This window comes from Anser cygnoides, chromosome 4 (assembly GCF_040182565.1).
Source record: "Anser cygnoides isolate HZ-2024a breed goose chromosome 4, Taihu_goose_T2T_genome, whole genome shotgun sequence".
Lineage (NCBI taxonomy): Eukaryota > Metazoa > Chordata > Aves > Anseriformes > Anatidae > Anser > Anser cygnoides.
The window spans coordinates 45,307,246-45,327,015 of NC_089876.1; the positions used below are offsets into that span (position 1 = coordinate 45,307,246).

At 35.6% G+C, this 19,770-nt stretch overlaps 1 protein-coding gene across 7 annotated transcripts in view; it reads right to left on the reverse strand.

The window, feature by feature from the left end:
* Window positions 1-19,770, reverse strand: part of TTC29 (tetratricopeptide repeat domain 29) — a 382,392-nt gene that overhangs the window by 303,639 nt on the left and 58,983 nt on the right. The window lies entirely within an intron of this gene.

Here is a 19,770-nt window from a genome sequence, read left to right on the forward strand (position 1 = left end):
TGATTTACTGATTCTCAGAAGCCTTTGCCAGGTATCTGTCAGAAAATGAGATGACAGAATCCCAGTGGGTAGGAAGAGAATAATATTTATGGTGAAACTGGCAGTGATCTTTCCAGTAAAATGCTGTCAATTTTTCCTTTATCACAAATACAGTTGTCTTAAAAAACATCTCTTTGAAGCTGTTGTTTGAAGACTAACATATACTTGCAAAGAACTAATTCCTCATTCTCCCAGTTCTGCTTTTCCTGAAAGAGAAATTAGTTACTGTTTCTCAACGGATACTCAAAATGAAGTTTCTTTCAAAGGATTAGGAGAAGGGGAGAGAAAAAAGCCCCAGGAATGGAAAAGCATCCATCTACTTACAGAACTTCAGTTATAGAACTCCTGTTAATGACATAGGATTTCTGTTTTGTAGATTCAGACATTTCTCAATAATTCTCAGACAATTCTCAATAATTACTATTGCTTAACACTGGACTTTGTATAATGTCTGTCTGAAGCTACTGTAATACAAGAGGATAAACTTTATCTGGAAGTTGTGAAACATAATTCATGTTTCCTCATCAAAATTGCAGAAAGTTACCACCAGTAAAAAAGTTTAAAACAGCTTTGACTGGGCACTTAAGGAAGCTTTTAGCTACCAGGATGAACTGACAACAGTAGTTATGAAATCCGGCATCATTCTTTTATGAGTTGAGAACTCAAGGAACACTTTAAGAAAGGAAAACAGTTAGACATATGAATGATATTGTCCTTCATCTAGATGGCATAAATACAAAAAGGATGAAGAATAAGTGGCAAATTAGCCAGTATCAGTGTAAGAAAGGAAAATATTTCTGTGTTCAAAGATTATGCTTGAGCTAAACCTGGTCAGAAAATGTTGATACATTTTTTATTCACTGAATACCAATTCAAAAAATAAGTATTTCTTGCAAGTTTGCTGATTTTAGGAAGAACTTATTTTTTACAAGAATGTCTAAAGTTGCTGTTTGGACCTCTCCTTCTCCAATACATCCCACATCTTGCTCCTGCCTCTGGACCACCACCGAATCTGTAGTCATTAACACCCCCAGTGACTCTTTCTGTCCAAATCTTGGAAACTCTTAGAATTGATACTTTCCTTAATCTTCACTAACCATGAGATCCTTCATTTTTTGTGACTCTGTTTTCTGTGACCTTTTCCATATTGAACATCCTTGTTCAAATGTCAACTTCCACTTCTGATCAGCCATGGATATCTTCTGATACTTCTCTCTTACATTTAAAAAAATAATCATTGGACTTTTTCTCATGCTACCCTTCACACTTGGGTAGAGCTCCCCATAAACATCCACAAAGTTATTTCACAAACATTTCCAAAGCTCTCTTTTGCTGTTGCCCATAAAAGACTGCAAATTATTAAGCTTTCTTGCCTTGCTACCACCATCATCTTAGCCAGAACAGTGTTTATTTTTGTTGTTTTGTCTTGTTTTGTTTTAAGTTCCTTGTTAATTACTTCGTCTCTTCTGTGTACGGATATAACAAACTTAAAATCAGTTTTTCACACTTTGTATACTGCCCAGCACAAGCTGACACTGCTTTCTGCCTACAGCTCATAGTACTACAGTACTGTGCATTAAGACAAACAAAAAAGGAGCTGCAGTAGGGAAACATTCAGTTCAGCTTTCCAAAAGGCAAACAGGTGAGATATCTACATCACACTGGAATTCAGACACCTACATGCCTCCACAGAGGCCATTAGGAGTCCATCACCATCTTTAATGGTCCACAGAACCTTCTGCAAAAATAAGTTTCTAAAGACAAAGCTGCTCAAGGATGCCACAAAAAGATCAGTTACATAGTTTTGATTCAAGTCTACCTTGGGACAGCAGAAAAATAATTTTATAAACAGGAAAATTACTATGTACAAGCTCTCTTTGAAAATGAAAACAAAAAGCATACATCATACACATTTCAACATACTATATTGTTATCTCTGAACCTTCCCCTTTAAGGAATATGTGAAAGATGAAGTGAAAGAAACATGAGAAGAAAAGAATGTGAGACAGAAAGATCGTGAGAGAGGTTACTCTTATAGCACTTTTGATCTGGCTGACACAAAGAGGTAATAAAAATTCATAAGAAGCCTGTTCTTGCTCAATTTCCAGGACAAAAACATCTGGGTATCTATCCAAAGCTGACTCAGCCTTGACATCTTTTGATCCCAAGTGCCCTATTTCTTTGTAACCAAAGGTACTGTGAAGCATTAACAGAAATGTATGCATTTCTCAGTGGGTTTTGGTGTAGCCTGATCAGAGTGGGATGGGATTAAAAACAAAAGTTGGAACAATCCTGGATACAAAACCAAACCAAACAAACAACAAGCACTACAAGAAAAGATTAAAAAAATGCCATTCGTAACAAAACTGTATTTTATTATTTATGTATCTCTTATGCATGTACAATGTACACAGTGTTTGCCTTGTAGTCTCAGTATTAGAACTGTCAGATAATGTTATCAATACACATAGGTAATTTAAAAAATGGTCTTTTTATTGTGCAAATGAACATGAGGGATATGCTATGTCTTGTAAACCAAGGAAAGCTACAGAGCAAAATAATGAACTTTGTCTGGAGAAGTGGATGGAGGAGATAGAGGTGTGCACATGGGGTGCAGCCAGTAACATGCCTCAGATGACCAATTATATTTTATACATTCCAAGCCTCTTTACTTTCTATAATAAAACCATGAAGACAAATACATGTTATACATACACATACAATTTAGGGGATATGGAGCTAAACAATGTCTTAACAACAGCTGATGTAAGCAATTGCCTTACTGTAATACTTAAGAGCTTTTAGTATGGAAAAAAAGCAACATTCTGCTACTTGCTGTGCTAACACAAGATAAAAAGAAATAAGCTAAAGAAAACATTACTTTGGTAGAACTGTTATAGAAACCTCAGTGTATTTAAAGTTAGTGAATCAGTAAGGACTCCCATGTCTTGATTTCATGCTATTGGTCAGCTCTTCAGTTTTTGTGCAGATGTTTAAGGCACTGAAGCTGAAGTTTTCATAGTTATTTTTCCTAATGCTGTGTTCTCCAAGCTGGTTTAAGAACTGTGATAATAAGATCTAATTTCTAGAAATACTGAGCATGGATTATTTTCAGCACCAATGTAATTTAGAAAAGTTCATCCAATTTGATATGAAGTCATCTAGTCAAGATATCTAATATTAACCTTCATGTTCAATTTAAAATGACTAACTCTGAGAGTTTGTTCTACCCCATTTCAGCTTCAAGTAAAATCTGTTCAGTGTTATCATGGTAAATCCAGAAACAGTGCCACTTCTTCACAGTGTCTATGCCAATGAGATTGCTAACGGAATCTAACATATGGATTGCATCTAGAAACGTACAGAGTTTTGTTTCAAGTGTTACTTCATTTTACACTTTTTTTTTTTTACAGCAACATTTTCACACAGTGCATATTACCTTATAAACACAAAGGAAGGCTAAAGACTACCGAAGGCAGAAAGTAGCACAGCTTCATCCAAAGTTTATGTCACTGACTAGAATCCATTTAATTAATTTCAGAAGGATTTGGATTAGGCTGTTTGGCTAGCTTCCAGCTAACTTTGTATATACAGGGAAAGCAGCGATCACATAGCCAGCAAGAGTGGAGTTTGCACACATACTCACTTTGGTATGCTTAGACTGAAGACTAAACAGAGTTTTTACTGCTTAATGGTACTGCGGGTGAGTTAGAATAACTGAGACTATCTTGGAGAGATATACCTGAACTGCAACCCTCTTCCAAGCACACTTAACTCTAGATAAACTGTGAACAAAGTATGCAGCACAGAGAAAGCCAATTCTTTTTACTGGTAAGCTTTGCTTATGTTACCGTGGAATTTTGAGGAGAAGCATACCTTGGGTTTTCCTCTGGTTTACATGCAAGCACAATTGTGAACTACATTTAGGTTGCCAAATATAAAAGTGATGAGATGAGAAAGAACACAACCTAGGGGACAGATGGCAATTTGAGTTCACAAAGCTTTCTCTTTTTTCCTGTGTGCATTTGTTACTCACATATTTCTGTGGAAAGAGAAGTCACAGGGGGAATCAGTACAAAAGTTCACAATGTCCCTTTTAAACTTTATTAATACTGCTGTGTACAGCATAGCTACACTTTGACTTCTTTGGTGTGTCCCCTTTTCAGAGAATATGTGAAGCATTTGTTAATGGACCTGTGGCAGCAAAAGGATGTCCCGGACTGGGAGCATTTCTATGGGAGAGCTTCCAGCCGACTGTGGGCTGATTCCTGAAGGAAGTGGTAGGATCTAAGTTACTGCAGTTGTTTAAACTTGAGCTGAGAGCATCTTACAGAAACTATTACTAATGCTGATAGAAAGATGGAACTGATTATTTTATAAGTATATCCAGTTGGTTTATTTTTCTAGTTCTTTCAGCTTCTGTGTTTGAAAATTTAGTACTTCAAAAATATTTGCTCTAGATCCAATAAAGTAAAATCCAGTGAATGAGTGAGAATGAGTGATTTTTAACATGCCCAAGTGTGGTTATCTGGTTCTTTCACAGACGCTTACGGATTCAAAATACAGAGCTTTTGCAATGATAAACAGCTCTTTAAAGTTCCAAGCAACTAATATACTTTCAAATATAAATGCTACTACTTGTCAGGAAATACACCTGAAAAATGATCTATATTTGTTTGGACATGGTCCTGGGCAACCTGCTCTAGGTGACCCTGCTTGAGTAGAGAGGTTGGACCAGATGAGCTCTGGAGGTCCCTTCCCATCTCTGCCATCCTGTGATTCTGGGAATCTCCATGCACAGAAGCAGACTTACAAGTACCTGTTCTGTTTGGGAATGTAACACTTTTCAACAAGTCCCTCTTTGATGGTCCAAAAATTAAAGACATAAAAGGACTTCTCAATAAATTGAGAACATTAAGTTGGTGGGCAGAATATGAAAATCATGTATGATTAAAATAGTGCATGAGGAAAGACAAAGTGACAATTAGAGGTTTTATATAGAAACATGCAAATTGTTGCTAATAAAACCTGTAATATGTATATACAGAAGCCTGTTTCTCCAACAGATGGTGACAAAAGAAGGTAGTACTATCATCCCTAGCAGTTATCATTTCCAATTTCTCTACACTGAGACCTCTCTCTTTAGAACTCTCTCAGTCTCTGATCAGGATGCAGTCCTAACATACATATGCAACAAATATGCTCATAAGCTAAGACCTAGCAAACATTCATCTATGCACATTACTTTAATAATAACTACACGTGCTTAATTTCAGCTACACAACAATCATAAGGACTTTAAAGGTCAGCTCCCTAACCTTAGAAAGACTGAAGCACTTCTAAAACTGACTGTGCTGATAAGTAGATAACATCACACATGCATCATTTTACATCCCTCTTTCCCACTCCTTAAAGGCTGTAAGTCTTTTGGAGCTAGGATCAGGACTTTTTATGAGTTAGCAGACACACCTAGCAAATGCCTTTTCACACCAAGTTGGACACTGAACAAATAAATTCTTATACAAAGTAGGAACATGTTAATAAAGATGGCTGAAGGCAGAAAGGAGGTTATTCAAATCATCGTATTGAGTGCCTGTGTTAGGAGGCTGATTTGCCTTTACAGTAGATGAAAAGAGCTCTCGCTCCCCATTGACTAGAGAAGATTTTAGACGGACGGCTTCCACCTTCGGTCCATCAATTAGGTGGGATGAATACTGACACCTCTGCTCACTCATCGCCTACATTTACATGTTGTGAAAATGCTTTCCCCAGTCACACAAATCAGAGCGTTAGCTATGCCACCATAGAGAACATCTCACAAGGAGAACAGATTACCTTTAAATACAGATTGAAATGTAATGTGAACAGCAAGCACATGCATTTTGAAATCAAACATAGACAATTCACCGGTACTTTGTGCAACAGCATTAGAACTTCCCTATATCCATGAGATATACTCTTAGCTACTGCTGCATCTTAACACTGCATTTGTCTCAAATTGACAGCCTGTAGTCTGATGTTGACTAAATATTGCTTTTCTTTCTTTTCTCTTTTTTCTTTTCTCTTTTTTTTTCTCTTTTTTTTTTCTTTTTTTTTTTTTCTTTTGTCAGTTCTGGCTGTCCTGGTATACAGCAGAAACTCCGGTGCAGTTTCCATTACTCATAGTCAGGAAAGAATCAGTCAGGCAGAAACAGGTAGAGAAGAAGGATAGGTTCCTATTTAAGCTCTTGTAAGAAAGATGTGTAAGGCAACCTGACTTACTAGCCAACTTACTTTTACTTACTAGTTAAATAAAATGTTGGCACAAGAGTAATTTTGGTCAATGAAAGCCTAAATAATTTTAGGCCCAAAATTGTAAGATTATGGTTTGGAACAGCTTGTCATTAGGAACTAGGGAGGACAAGAAACCTAACTGTTTTCAAGGAGGATCACTGAAATTTTCCTAATATACTAAATGATACTGTTGTCTGTGAGAGCAAAGGAGAAAAAATATAACTCACATTAAAAAGAATAAAAAATTAACCACAAAATTTATGAGTAGAAATCAATTTCTGCTGACCTGGACTAGGGCAATTGAAGTTAGGGCCCAAGTAATCCATTACAAGATATTGTATTATTCATTCAAGAAGCACAGGAAGAAGATTTATTTTATTTCAGTTATGCTTAGGCAATAAAGAAATAAGCAAATATTACAGCAAACCATTGTTTTAAGCAGAAGAAGACCTAAAGGACAGAAAGGGAAAGAGATGTGTTTAGCTCCACACATCCAAGGCGAGTAAGCAGTATTTTTCAGAGCAAGGTGAGATTAGTGACTTTTATGTGAAGAATTTTGCATCTGCATAAAAAACCCAATAAGCTGAAAATGCATAAACATACATTACACACACTAGTTAAACCAGGGATCTACTAAAACCCATTAATTTACAGGTGTAACAAGATCTATGCTCTGGATTCATCTGTGTTGAGCTGTGGAAAATAAATTTAAATAGTATTACTATGAGTATGAGGCAGCTCCTTATAAATTAAGCCAATTTCGCTGACTCTCAACATTGGCTGATTCTTAAAACTTGGTACTCCACACATTTTTTTAATATTCAAGAAGCTCCTTTAGACAAAGCCAAGACTGGTAGTGCCAAAATGTTGTGGGGATGGCTGTCCCAGTGGCACTTCCATCAAAAACAGAAGATATGAATGCCAGAAAACTTTTAAGATGGATCTCCTGAGGCCTCCTGACCAGTTTTGTTCATCTCAGAAGCAGGCAAACATTTTGGAAAAGCATCAGACTTCCACTCATTACCCGATAGAATCTTAAAGTCTGACATGCAATAATTAATATAAAATCTGTGCACGCATTCTTTTTGACTCCTCTACAGAGATTTTTTCCCCAAAATATGAAGAACTGGCAAAGGAATCTCAACAAAAATTCTAATAAAAATATCCATGATGCCCTGGAGGTAGACATAACACAAATCAGGCATTGTCTTTAACAGGGAGAAGAAGCTAGCCAGTCCCTGGACAAGTCATTAGAACAAGAGGATAGGATGGAAAATTCCATCAGTCAGTTGGCTGGGAGACTGTCTCTCTTCAAGTGCAGACTTGGGTAGTCTTCCTGTAGAACTTTGCAGTGAGACTCATGGACTCTACAGTTTAGAAACAACTCTGAAAAATGGTATGTCTGCATGTATATAGGTTTAGAAAACTCTGTGTGTGTGTGTACACTGCCTGAGTTTAGTAAACATGTCTCAATACAAGAAATCATAGGAACAAGTAACAGTAAAGCATGCCAGTCAAAACAGCTGATATTCATATTTTTCAACAAAAGAATAATGACATTAAAATTCTGGATGACAGTTTCTTTCTAAGGCTACCTCTGAGATGTTGGAGTTGCATGCTACTTTTAACAAAGGTCTAAATATAATCTCTTAATAACAATGCTAACGTGAGGCTTATCACATATGCAAGCATTCCTACAAGTTTTTCCACTTTCCCATCATCCCTCCATACACATTCAGCTACCTTTGCACGTTTGTTTATAAGTCAGAGATCATCTGTGCTCACCTCCACAAGGGCTGCATATTTACCGTGTCACATAAACATTAAGACATAAACTTGAACTATATAGAGATGATATACTTATCATCTATCAGTTTTGCGTATTCTAGTCATGCTTATTTGTGCACTATGTTATTGGGTATGGTCTACATTATATTTCTCTGTTGAAAGGAATTTTGGACTGGAAGTTTAATGAAGAACATGTTATCCTTGCAGATCTGGAAACACAAATCACCTTTCTTGACAGAACACATCCTGTGTTCTTCACCCTCTTTCTGGAGATCTCTGCTATCTTTTGTCTTATGTGTGTATTCAATATTTTATTCTGTGCACTTTCAGAAATGCTGCCATTTACTTCCATAGTAAGAAAAAAAATCTGTAACCTCGACATGGCTGGATGCCCTTATAACTATATAAGACTATCACTTCTGTACCCATGTTATATTCTGTTAGACACAGGAAAGGGAAGGAGGTTTAAAACCTGGTAATCTAAACCACACCAAAACCCCATGAAAACTGCTGATATTTCTGAGTCCTAATGACAGCAGGTATCTCAAGTCATCAGTTTGATGGCCCTGACTTTACTAAGCATCCCTTCTAACACAGAACTCATTACGTCTGTAGAATTAGTACCAGCTCCCACAAATCTTGAATGCTGTGGGTGATCATCAACAGAAAGCAAGCACATTTTATTGATTAAAAGTGAATTGGTAGCAAATAAATGGAGGCAAACAAACCAGCACTGGAAGTGCACAAAGAAATGCTGATAGCGTGCCCCATCCCTATTCTGCAATAGGGCTGTAATCAGCAGTGAAAAGCCTCACGCTTCTAATTTAAGGTCAGTAAAAGTCTGTTAGACAAATAGACTCTTTAGAAATCAAGACTGTTGGACTTGCTGTTTTTTAATTGATGCAGCCAGCAACTTTAGTACCTCTTCACAGAAGTCCCTCCGTACACAGTCTTCTGTACAGTCTCATGAGCACAGAGCCCTACGTGGCTGTTTTCACTGTAAAGATTTTGAAACTTAGTATTGGTTCTCAGGCCTCTGTAACTAGGTAGAGAAGCTGAAGAGAATAATCTGTTCTTTTAGCAAGTTTGACCAAGATGCCAGTTTGTATTTACTTTAAATTTTAAAACAGGATAATGATGCAAAATGGCAATCTGACTTCCTTCACAAAAAGATTGATGTCTAAAATGCAATTTAGAATAGTTTAAGATTTCAGTCACTCGAGGTGAAATCCTAGCTTCACTAGGAGACAAAGAGAATTTTCCAAGGAACTTCAAAGTGGTCAGGATTTCATTCCTTATAAGCTTCAGATATTTTATTCAGAAGAGGAGTATGCCGTTGAAGTTTAAAAAATATGCTTCACTTAGTTAAATTTCAAGTGCACCAAGATGCTAGAAGTGTACTAATTCTTCACTTGTAAATGGGAAAGAAAACGTTTGAAATGTCACTTTAAAGAGAATAAGCAGACTTCATATTAAAGGGTCGTATTTGGCAACAACAAATTGTAGCGTGCCTTCCCATTCCTCTCTCTCATAACTATTATTTATTGCCATTACTAGGATGTGTTCTATAATTGGATTCTGGCACAGATCAATGGAAAGAGAAAAATCTTTCCAATCTGATTCAAAATAGGATATACTTTGTAAAACACACATGCAAAGAGTGAAAGATTATCTCTCTGCTCCCCAGTAGTTATTCAAAACATTGAGACATTTTAGGCTAGGCGGACTTTAAACCTGCATTTCTGAAGTTGTTTTTATAAACTGTCTGTGTGATTTGGGGTTGGTGTAAATTTTTCCCTGATTGTTGGTCTCTACTAATTCATTTTGGCCAAGCAAATGGCATGTTCCTTTCAAGGAATACACTTTGAACGAAACTTGCTTCTCACCAGAGTCACATGTTCTGCAATTAGAAGTAAAATAGATGTGGTACTTTGCAGTCAGATTTCACAAATGAAAATCAGTTGAAGGCTAATCAGGCACAAATCAGTGATTCTGCTTCAGTGTCTGTTCAGACAGCATATTGAAACAACTGTGAACTAATGAGGAAAGTATAAGGCAAAAAGGATAATGGCAATAATAGCATAGCATAATAAATAATAATAATAATAAATAAAGTAGCATCAGGAAAAGCTAAAACTTATTCTTTTTAGAAGATGGTCTTCCAGAGTTAAAAAACTTTTTCGACCAATTGATTCCAACACGAATGGCCAAGCTGAGAACTGTCAGCACACTCACATAGTCTTCAGCAAGGTACTCACTGTTTGGACTTCAGGGTAACCAGGATGTTAGTCCTGGAATGGAATAAGGAAGGAAAATATGAGGAAAAGTCAAAAACTGTTCAGAACAGGAACCTGGAAATGTTTAATTAAAACTTCAATTTGTTTAAATTCTTTTTTCCTTTCTATAAAGCTTAAGTTATAGTAGCTGCCAGCACAGGTTAATTAGTACTATCAGCCACTTAACAAACCAGAAGTACTCTGTAGTTTGGACTCTGAAATTATTTATAACTTTTCTGAGCTTTGTAACACTCTTAGACTTATAGCCACCAACTGACGTCTATTTTGCAAGAAACTGTGCCTTTGAAGACTACTCCATCCTCAACTGTTTGTCACTAGCAACTTTTCTCTTCAAAAGAGGTCTGTCCAAACATCCCTTTATTTATTTCAAGCCAACTGAACAGCTGCCCTGGTTTAAAAAATAGGTTCAGGTTCCTAACAGAGCTTTAGGGAAGGGACATGTCCTTCTGTCTGAGAACAAGCAATGGATGACTAGCAGCATCTTACATTTGCACAGCTAAATTGAAATGTCTGTTTGGGGCCTATTTGAAGGAGAGTGGAGCCATTTTACTTCAAAGCAATCAGAGAGCAGATTCTGTTTACCAGTCCCTCTGACTGAAAACCCAAAAGAATACCACAAACTTCCAGAAATGTTCCAGTTTCTGTGCATGGAGTTTTTTTTCTAGTGCCAGACATTTTGAGTCTTATTTTAAAAGCTTAGTACCAGCTTGTTTTTATTAAATGATTGAACACATTTGTCAACCATTTAAAATGCAAAAAAAAGCTAAAATATTTTCTTTATTGAAAAAGACAGCACTGCCACTGAGAACTTCATATGCATCGACAGTAATGTCACATACAAAAGAGTACATTTAAATATATATATATATTGATACTTTTAATTCCTGTGCTTGTTATATCTGTGATTGCAATTGTTCTGAACCTGTTTTCCATAAAGGAATGTTGTGATTTCTGTAAGAAATTTAAGCCCCCCAATAGCCCTATGGGTTTTCACATACGTGACTTGACAGCGGTTAAATAAGAGATTAAAAACTGGTGTGCTCTACCAGAAGAAGTCAAAAAACCTATTAATATCCAAAGTCCTAAATGGAAAGGAGACTGTTGTCCCTGAAAATATTACTCGTTCACCTTCCTGACGGCTTGAGATACTCAGTCAGCTGCAGTGGTAGTTGACTGAACCACCAGGTGACAATGGAAGGGAAGATGTGCAATTACAGAACAACCTTGTACACGGAAATAGCCTGAATCTGAGTCTCAACACTTTGATATAAGTTTCCAAGCATATCTGTTCAAACTAGCATTTCTTAATATACAAAGTCATACCAACCCTCCAGGGCAGAAAGAATTAAACTATCAGCTCCTATTCACCACTAAAAAGAACCCTAAAACTTTGTTTCATGTTGAGACACCTCATTACGGGTGGGTACTTAAATCTACAGACAGCATTATAATAAGAGTAATGATTAATTAAAAAATAAAATAAAATTAAAAAAAAAAAACAACAATTGAAAATTTTAGAAAATTGCAGAGACTAGGCTTGTGACTATCTGGAGGCAACAATTATTGTTACTATCTCTAGAGAGTACTTGGCCCAGACACGTCTATTAATACCAGACTCATTAGGTCTTGACAGCTTATAGGACATCTGTTTGTTTCATTTCCCTTTAGTCTCGCCAAATGCTAGCAGCTAAAATCATACAGACTTTTTTCCTTCTCCTGCATAACTTGAAAGACTTTTTTGCATATATGAATTTTGACAATAAACAAGATCTTCTAGTGTTCTGTATCTGATATATATGTACAGGCATGTGTATTCAAAGAACTGCAACTGTGGGTAAATTTCTTTAATCTGAAGACATTTATCTCAGAATAAAGGTGCTGCTAGTGGAGCTAATAAACATTCAATAAACTGAACCAAGAAAGTTATAGAAACCAAAATTTCTCAGTAGCAGTTCTTCACATTCAACCTTCCTCCTCAGTTCACCATATTACAAAATTAAAAAAAAAAAAAAAAAGGAAAAAAAAAGAAATTTCAGGAAAAAATAAAGGATTTTGGTATGGCTTTTCCCATTTTTCCACTTTCTAACATTAATTGAAGAGAAAAAGTCAGCACACAGAACCTGATCCAAATAAAGTTCAGCCAGTGGTACAGTGGTACAGGTTCCAAGTTAAACTGGAAGCATTCTTCTAGTCCATTTTGTCTTTTGCCAGACTGCTACAGTATTCTAAATCTAAATCCGAAAAGCATTTTTTCCCAAGTTGTTCACAGTTCTTGTAAAGCTTTTATTGTTCTTGGCCATTATTTCAAAAGTAACAGTATAGATGAGATGTGAATACCACCAAATGAAAAAATAAATAGGAGATATAGGAGATAGCTACTTGGATATTATAAATCAATCACAGACAGCCGCTGATGCTTTGATCCACATTATTTCTCCGTGAATATATGCCAAAAGCTAAACTAATTAATTTACTGGAATTCAGCTTTGTCCACTTGCATAATCTTCATACTGCTGTATAAATAATGTTTAAATTTTAAAATTACTTTAACTTTGATTATAAATGTCATATTAACAATATATTTTTTACAATGTTTAGAGCAGTTTTTACAAATGTTTACAGCATTTGTAATTGTTAAACAGAAAAAAAAATTAAGTATGCCTTGAATGATGTTCATTCACACAGTCAATACGTAGGTTTATTATTTTAGGTTAAAGCCTGTTTGGATACAAGTTTCTTCAAATATTTTCATTCCCTAGAATGTCACTTCCCATAAAATATTTCAGATTATTTCAGAATCAAAATTTGATTTTCAACTATTTTCTAAAACTTAATGAAAATTTACTGATCAAGATTATTATAGCTACTAGTGAATTAATATCCATAAAAATCAGGAAATAAAATAAAATAAAGGTTATGCAAATGACAGAATCAAAAAAAAAATCTTAACAAGAAATAGCTTTTGCAGAAAACTGCAGCAATTTTCCAGTTTCGGATATATTTTGAGATACGTGTGCACAATGGCATGGTTCCCTACAAAATATATTAATTGACATAAATGCATCATTTATGACCACTATTTGATGATACAAATAAGTGCTTTTCCAGTTCCATCAAGAGATCTACACTCATTTATGCCTGCTGAGAATCACATCCAACTGTGTTATAAGAGCAGAGTCCTACAATGTATCTTCAGTTGGTCTGAAGTAAATAGCATTTAATCACAATATTGATATGTGTGTTTTCAAGTATATGTCTCACAAGGATATGCATGTTTTTGAGTATATTCATAATATAGTATTCTAAATAACTACAGAGCTTTCCTCTTATAAGAGAGAACCTCACATTCCCAGTGTCTTAAATCTGAACTAGTTAAGATGTAGCATTATATTTACTTACGGATTAGAAAATAGGAGATTGATGTTCATAAGACACTAAAAAGTGTTCTTTTCCATATGTTCTTCCTTAGGAAAACATGATGGAAATTATAAACTGACTGGTTCAAAAAATACATAAGCTTATATTTGCATGTATTTATTGTTCGAATTTTTTAACCTACTTCCTGTATAGATATATTGAAGAGCATATTAAATCAGAGTAGTTGAAAGTTTGTGACTAGGATAAGTAGTAGTTAAATGTTTAAAAACTAAGTTATATTGGTTCTTGTTACCTAAAATACATGATTTTATTTAATTATTAATGATTGTATTATACAGTATTTTGGTTATATGTGTAAGAATTGTAACAGAAGGCTAATGTCATTATCTACCCTTCTGTGCCCAGCAATTACATAGGCCTCAAACTTTTTTTTTTTGTTTTTAAATCTAGACAAATGGAATAGTCTTGTGTTACAGCTTGATACAACTGAATTGCTATAGGAGTTTCTTCCATAACCTTATTTATGTTCTCATTGCACTGGATATTAGCATAACAAAAATCCAGTGTTATCAAATGAAAGCCCACGTAACTGGAGTGGAATATCTGACAGGAAAGGGAGACTGGCAAAAATCTCTCTTATTCATTTTCAGTTCACATTCTGAAAAGTCTGAAAGTAGTAACTGTGACAAGAACAAAAATAGAAATAATAATACACAAGTATATTAATAAGCCTGTGTGTTTTAACAACACTATTAATTTATCTTTCTATTTTTTTCCTTTATTTTGATAGGACATAGGTTAATTCACAGTGGTTTGACACACAGAAACCAGCTCAATTGCAAATTATTTTATTAGAAAAGGTAAGGTCGCTGTCACCAGAGAAAGAAGTATTTCTGTTCAAAGATAGTGTAACTGAGTTTGATCTTTTGTCAAGGATACTTGGACTAAGACACATGAAATCACTCCTTGTTCTCTTTCCAGCATGCCCTCTGTCAGGGAGCAGCAAGGGCTGGCTGCTCCCTCAGGGCTGGGGAGCCAGAACCAGAGGGGAAAACCACAGACAGCAGGGCAGGGGCCTTGCCAGCCAGAGGCTTGGCGTTCTCCATTTGCTCATCTATCTTTCCTTATCACACCAAACCCCAGTAACCACAACTGGGATTAAGGGTAAACTAGGAAAAGTCATCCATTTAGTGTTTAGTGCATGAAGAAATAGGCACACTACCAACTGTGTGAGAAACTAGTAGATCATCAGCATGGGGTAGGACAAGAATCAACAGAAGCAAGGTGGTAGATGAATGCTGTTGTTGGGGTTTGATGCCTAGAAGGCATACTTGGAAGATGTGAGAAGTTATTATTAGAAAGAACAGAGCAAAAGAGACAAGGCTCTCTACAAGCTGGGATGGAAGAGGAATGAAAAAAGCCAAGGTTAGTTTGCTCCCAACCCTTTGAAAACTCAGGACAAATTCAGAGTTCCTGACAATCCTAAAACTTATTATCATTGAGTTGTACTATACAGCCAAGTACCAGTAAAAATGTTTGTTCCAGAAAGGGTCTAACTTTAAGAAACACAGAACAATTCCCATTGATAAAATAGGTCCCATGGCACCTTTACTGTAAGAGGGATTTTTGCAAGATTGGATTTTGTTGAATCAATCTGTGCTGTTTTCATGGTAAACTTCCAAAACATAATTCTGAATGATGTCTCTCATCAACATACAGAATCAGCATAAGAAGTTTCATTTTTCTCTTGATATAGTAACATTCATGCTTGGTTTTTCTTTTCTATATTGAAGAGGTATGCAAGTCATTGCAATGGAAGTCCATGTCACAGCAATGTAATAAACATAAAGTGCTTAACAAAAACTCTTGCTGCCTCCTTCAATCTGTTTGAAGATTACAGTTTAGGTGCCCATTTACCTCACACAAGGGCCATGATGACACAGCACATCATAACTACCCTATTTCCATGAAGCCAATCATATCTTAACCCAGCCCCTCTAAACATAGGATAGAGCCGGCTGTATCATTAAAACAAAGAGAATATTCCACCTTCATGAACATAAAAATCAGGATCATTCCTGGAGGGCTGGAAGAGTTTTATTACCAAAATCTACAGAGCTACACTTTCTCAAGAATTACAAACCTATATTTTTCTACTTACATTGTCTTAATGCTATCATAATTACCTAAATGTGTGCTTCAGTTTCCAATAATGTTTTCCTAGATATCAGAAAAGAATGGTTTAACCTTTTCCAGAAACCTTGATCATTTGAAAAGTCTCTATCCTAAAACTGTGTTGCAGAACATGCCTTACATCTGTCAAAACATGCAAAAGTTTGTAGATTTGTCACTTAATGATAAGTCTGTAAATAAGCCTAAGTGTAACACTTACTGTAAGATAATGTATCGACTATTATATGACAAACATTACACAATGAATGCTGAATAATACAACGGCAGTAGTTTACTGTATCAGGGTAAATGTACACACAGCTCATTTCAACTCAGCTTTTGTTAGGCTAATAAAAAATTAGATAAATTTGAAATATTAGAAATAATTGAGATGAGTCAGGGTTTTCCATGAAAAACAGCTTCACAGCCGAGTAGCCAATAGAAATAATTGTAACCTTATTTAGATTAAGATAAAATGGCATTCTAATATCTCACTATCTTATCTAGATAATTTTATTAGTGATTAAGATAATAAAAGTGGCGGCAGAATAGCATTCCTCTGTCATAGAACATGTGTTCTGCACAGGCTCCCATTTGCTAATGTGGATTGAAACTTGCTTATGTGAACTAAAATAAGTTATGAAAGATTTTCTAATCTATTCCCTTCCTTTTTGTATTCTTTAAAACGCACTTTGCTTTGTCTTTATATTGCAAAATTATGTAATAGGCATCTTCTATTCCATGTCTGTATTTTCCTGGTCTTTATTTATTCTTTTTTTTTTTCTGCATATTTAGGTTTTTATGTAAAATTCTTTTTATCTATTACCGTTAAAACTTGGTCTCTTTGTAGCAGGCTGCTTGAGCTCATAGCTAATTTCAGGGTCTCAGTAGGTTGACATCCCTCTTAATGTTCATATATTCTATTCATAAATCTTTCTACTTCAGGCTATTAATGTCTATACTTGAGAACATTAATAAAATCATCTTTAGTGAATAGTCTTTAGGTGTAAAGTAAAGGTGGAAGTACTTTGATCAGTGGTCTTAAGGCAATTTATCTGAACTATTAGTAAGGAGAAATGCATCTGGTCAATCAATGGATTGGATTTGGAGCTAAACAGCATGAAATCTATTAATCTGTCAAAGCTTCTGGACACAAAAGCACCACCTACCTCTGGCTGTGGATCATTCACTGGGCACTGAGAGAACAGTTCGGGAAAATACTGCTATTCTGCTGTTCTTCATTAGTCATCCTCTGCTGGCCACTGTCAGAGGCAGAGGATATGGGACTAGATGGTCTGACCTGGCATGGCTGTTTTAACAATCTATAGTTTACAAATGGTAAGAAAAGCAAAACCAAAAAGAGGCAGGAAGGCAGAATAGTGATTCCCCACTGCAGCTGGATCATGGAAAAGCTCTGTTCATCTGGTACAACTTTCAATAGAGTGAGTAAGAATATTAATTTCAAAAAATATTTTTCATATTTAATAAGTTGAGTTTTCCACATATACAGAAATTTAAACACAGATTATGGATTATGGCTAAAAGGGACAAGAAGGAGGACACAGATTTAAGGAACACTGACATGATTTCCCCCCATGTGCAGTGGGGTAGTGTGCCCATGCCTGACAAATAATGAGAACAGCTGAAGATCCCCAAATGCTCTCTGCAGTCAATAACTCTGCCATCTTGGCCTCAAAAGAGTAGAAAAAAATTTCTAAGAGCTAATTTAAAAAAAAAATACACTCTTTGCTAAATATTTCAATGAACTTCACTCATTATTCTTTTGGACAATATTCAATGCTGTAACATTTTCCAATAGAAACATTATAACTCAAAGTATTCCAAACACCATAATTCTAAAGTTTGAGTCAAAATACCCTTGACATAATGGAAGTTTCATCTGAATCACAGAGTCACAGAGTCACTTAATTGCAGAGCCACTGAGGTTTGGAAGGGACTCCTGGAGATCAACTAATCCAACCCCCTGCTCTGAACAGGGTCCCCTCGAGCAAGTTGCTCAGGACTGAGTCCAATTGTGTTCTGGAAAGCTACACGGATGAAGATTCCACAACCTCTCTGGACAACCTGCTCCACTTGGTAGTGAAAAAGTTTCACCTTGGTAGTGAAAAAGCATTTTATTGCTTTTAAATTGAATTTCTTCCATTTCAGTTTGTGCCCATTGCCTCCTATTCTGTCACTGAACACCCCTGAGAAGAGTCTGGCTCCATCTTCTGTACTGCTTTCTGCCAGATATTTTATTTTATTTTAAATCTGAGGAGATGCATTTCAATCAAATAAAACTAATTCATCCAAATATAGCCAAAGATCATCTTTTATTGTCTCTGAGGTTAGATGTATAAGAAGCACTGCAGCATTAGGTTCATTTGTCTAATAACCCTTGTAATAAAGCATTCCTTTCTAAAGCCCAAATTGTTCAGGAACATTATTAGCTTTCAAATTGAGTCTTCTTGAAGAATGACTCCAGCTGCAAAACCCAGGTATCCTTAAAACAGAAATAAAAGGGGTTATTGTGTAACAAGACTAGTATGTTGCCCTTACTCTCAATCTTTGCAGTTATGCAAGACAAGCTGAGTAGTTTGTTGAAGAGACAGAAGAGAAGAGGTCAGAGGAAACACCCATTGCACTGATTCTGGAAAAGAGAGATGCCAGTCAAGAGCTCTTCCATAAAAGAATGCATAAACAGGATAGCAGTCCTACAACAACGGTGAAAGTGTTTCTAGTACCTAAAAATATATCGGTGTAAAGAACTGCATTAGGTCACTTTTCTTGGTAGCTGAGGTCAACTGCATTTGCAACTGCAGCTTTTGGATAGTTCATATATAATAAATTCCTTTTTTGTGTTGCTTCCTGAGCACAGTTTAAAAAAACGTCAGGAACAACTTCTGAATTTAACTGAGTTTAAGACAGGAATTTAACTCAGTTTTAGACACCTGACAAGATTAAAGATAGAACAAAGGCCTAATTAATAAATAAGCAACAAAAACAACAACAAAGAATACAGAACCGCTATGAGCAATTCAGTAATTTCTAATAATTAATACCACTTATGTGGGTTGGCAATAACAGAGGAATTCACAGTGGTAATAAACAGCTCTCTTTTTTCATATTTTAAAAGTTATCTTTAACAGCATTAGTAAATTTGATTATATCATTTAATAGTAAATGTAGCTAGGCATGTCAGTGTCTGAATATATGATGTAAACCTTCCAAATTAATGGAATTATGAATTGGAAGGAAAAATATGTGTTTGAAAGTCAGATATCATTTTCATTTTGTTGAGTAAGCAGTTCTAGTTTTTTGGACATAGAGGTAAAATGATCCAAGGAAGGGAATGGGGTGTTAAGAATGTCTGGAGAATATATATTACAGATTCAAGAATTTCATCAAAAAAGCACTCCATAAAGTGTGCATGATCTTTAACTACACCCTTTCTAGTTCTTCAACAGTTTTTCCAACAAATTAGCATACAGATGATTCTTGACAAAGCATATCATTGATGCTAAGCATCTATGACCAAACTGTAAAGAATTTTTAAATATCTTTTATTAATAGCGTATGGACAATTCAGTGGCTTGTCAGCATTTATTCAACTTCAAGGCAACGTGAAGCTTTGAATTAAACTTTTCTACTGATTTGCAAGCAGTGAGCTTCCTGTGATTCTCAGCTTGAACATTTACATTCCTTCAAAGATCTTGTGTCTTGACACATTTAATTGAGATGGCTTTCTAGAACAAATAAAGTATTGCTGCTCCAGTTGATCAAGATGCTTTCAGATGCCTTTTTTTTTTTTTTTTTAATTCAA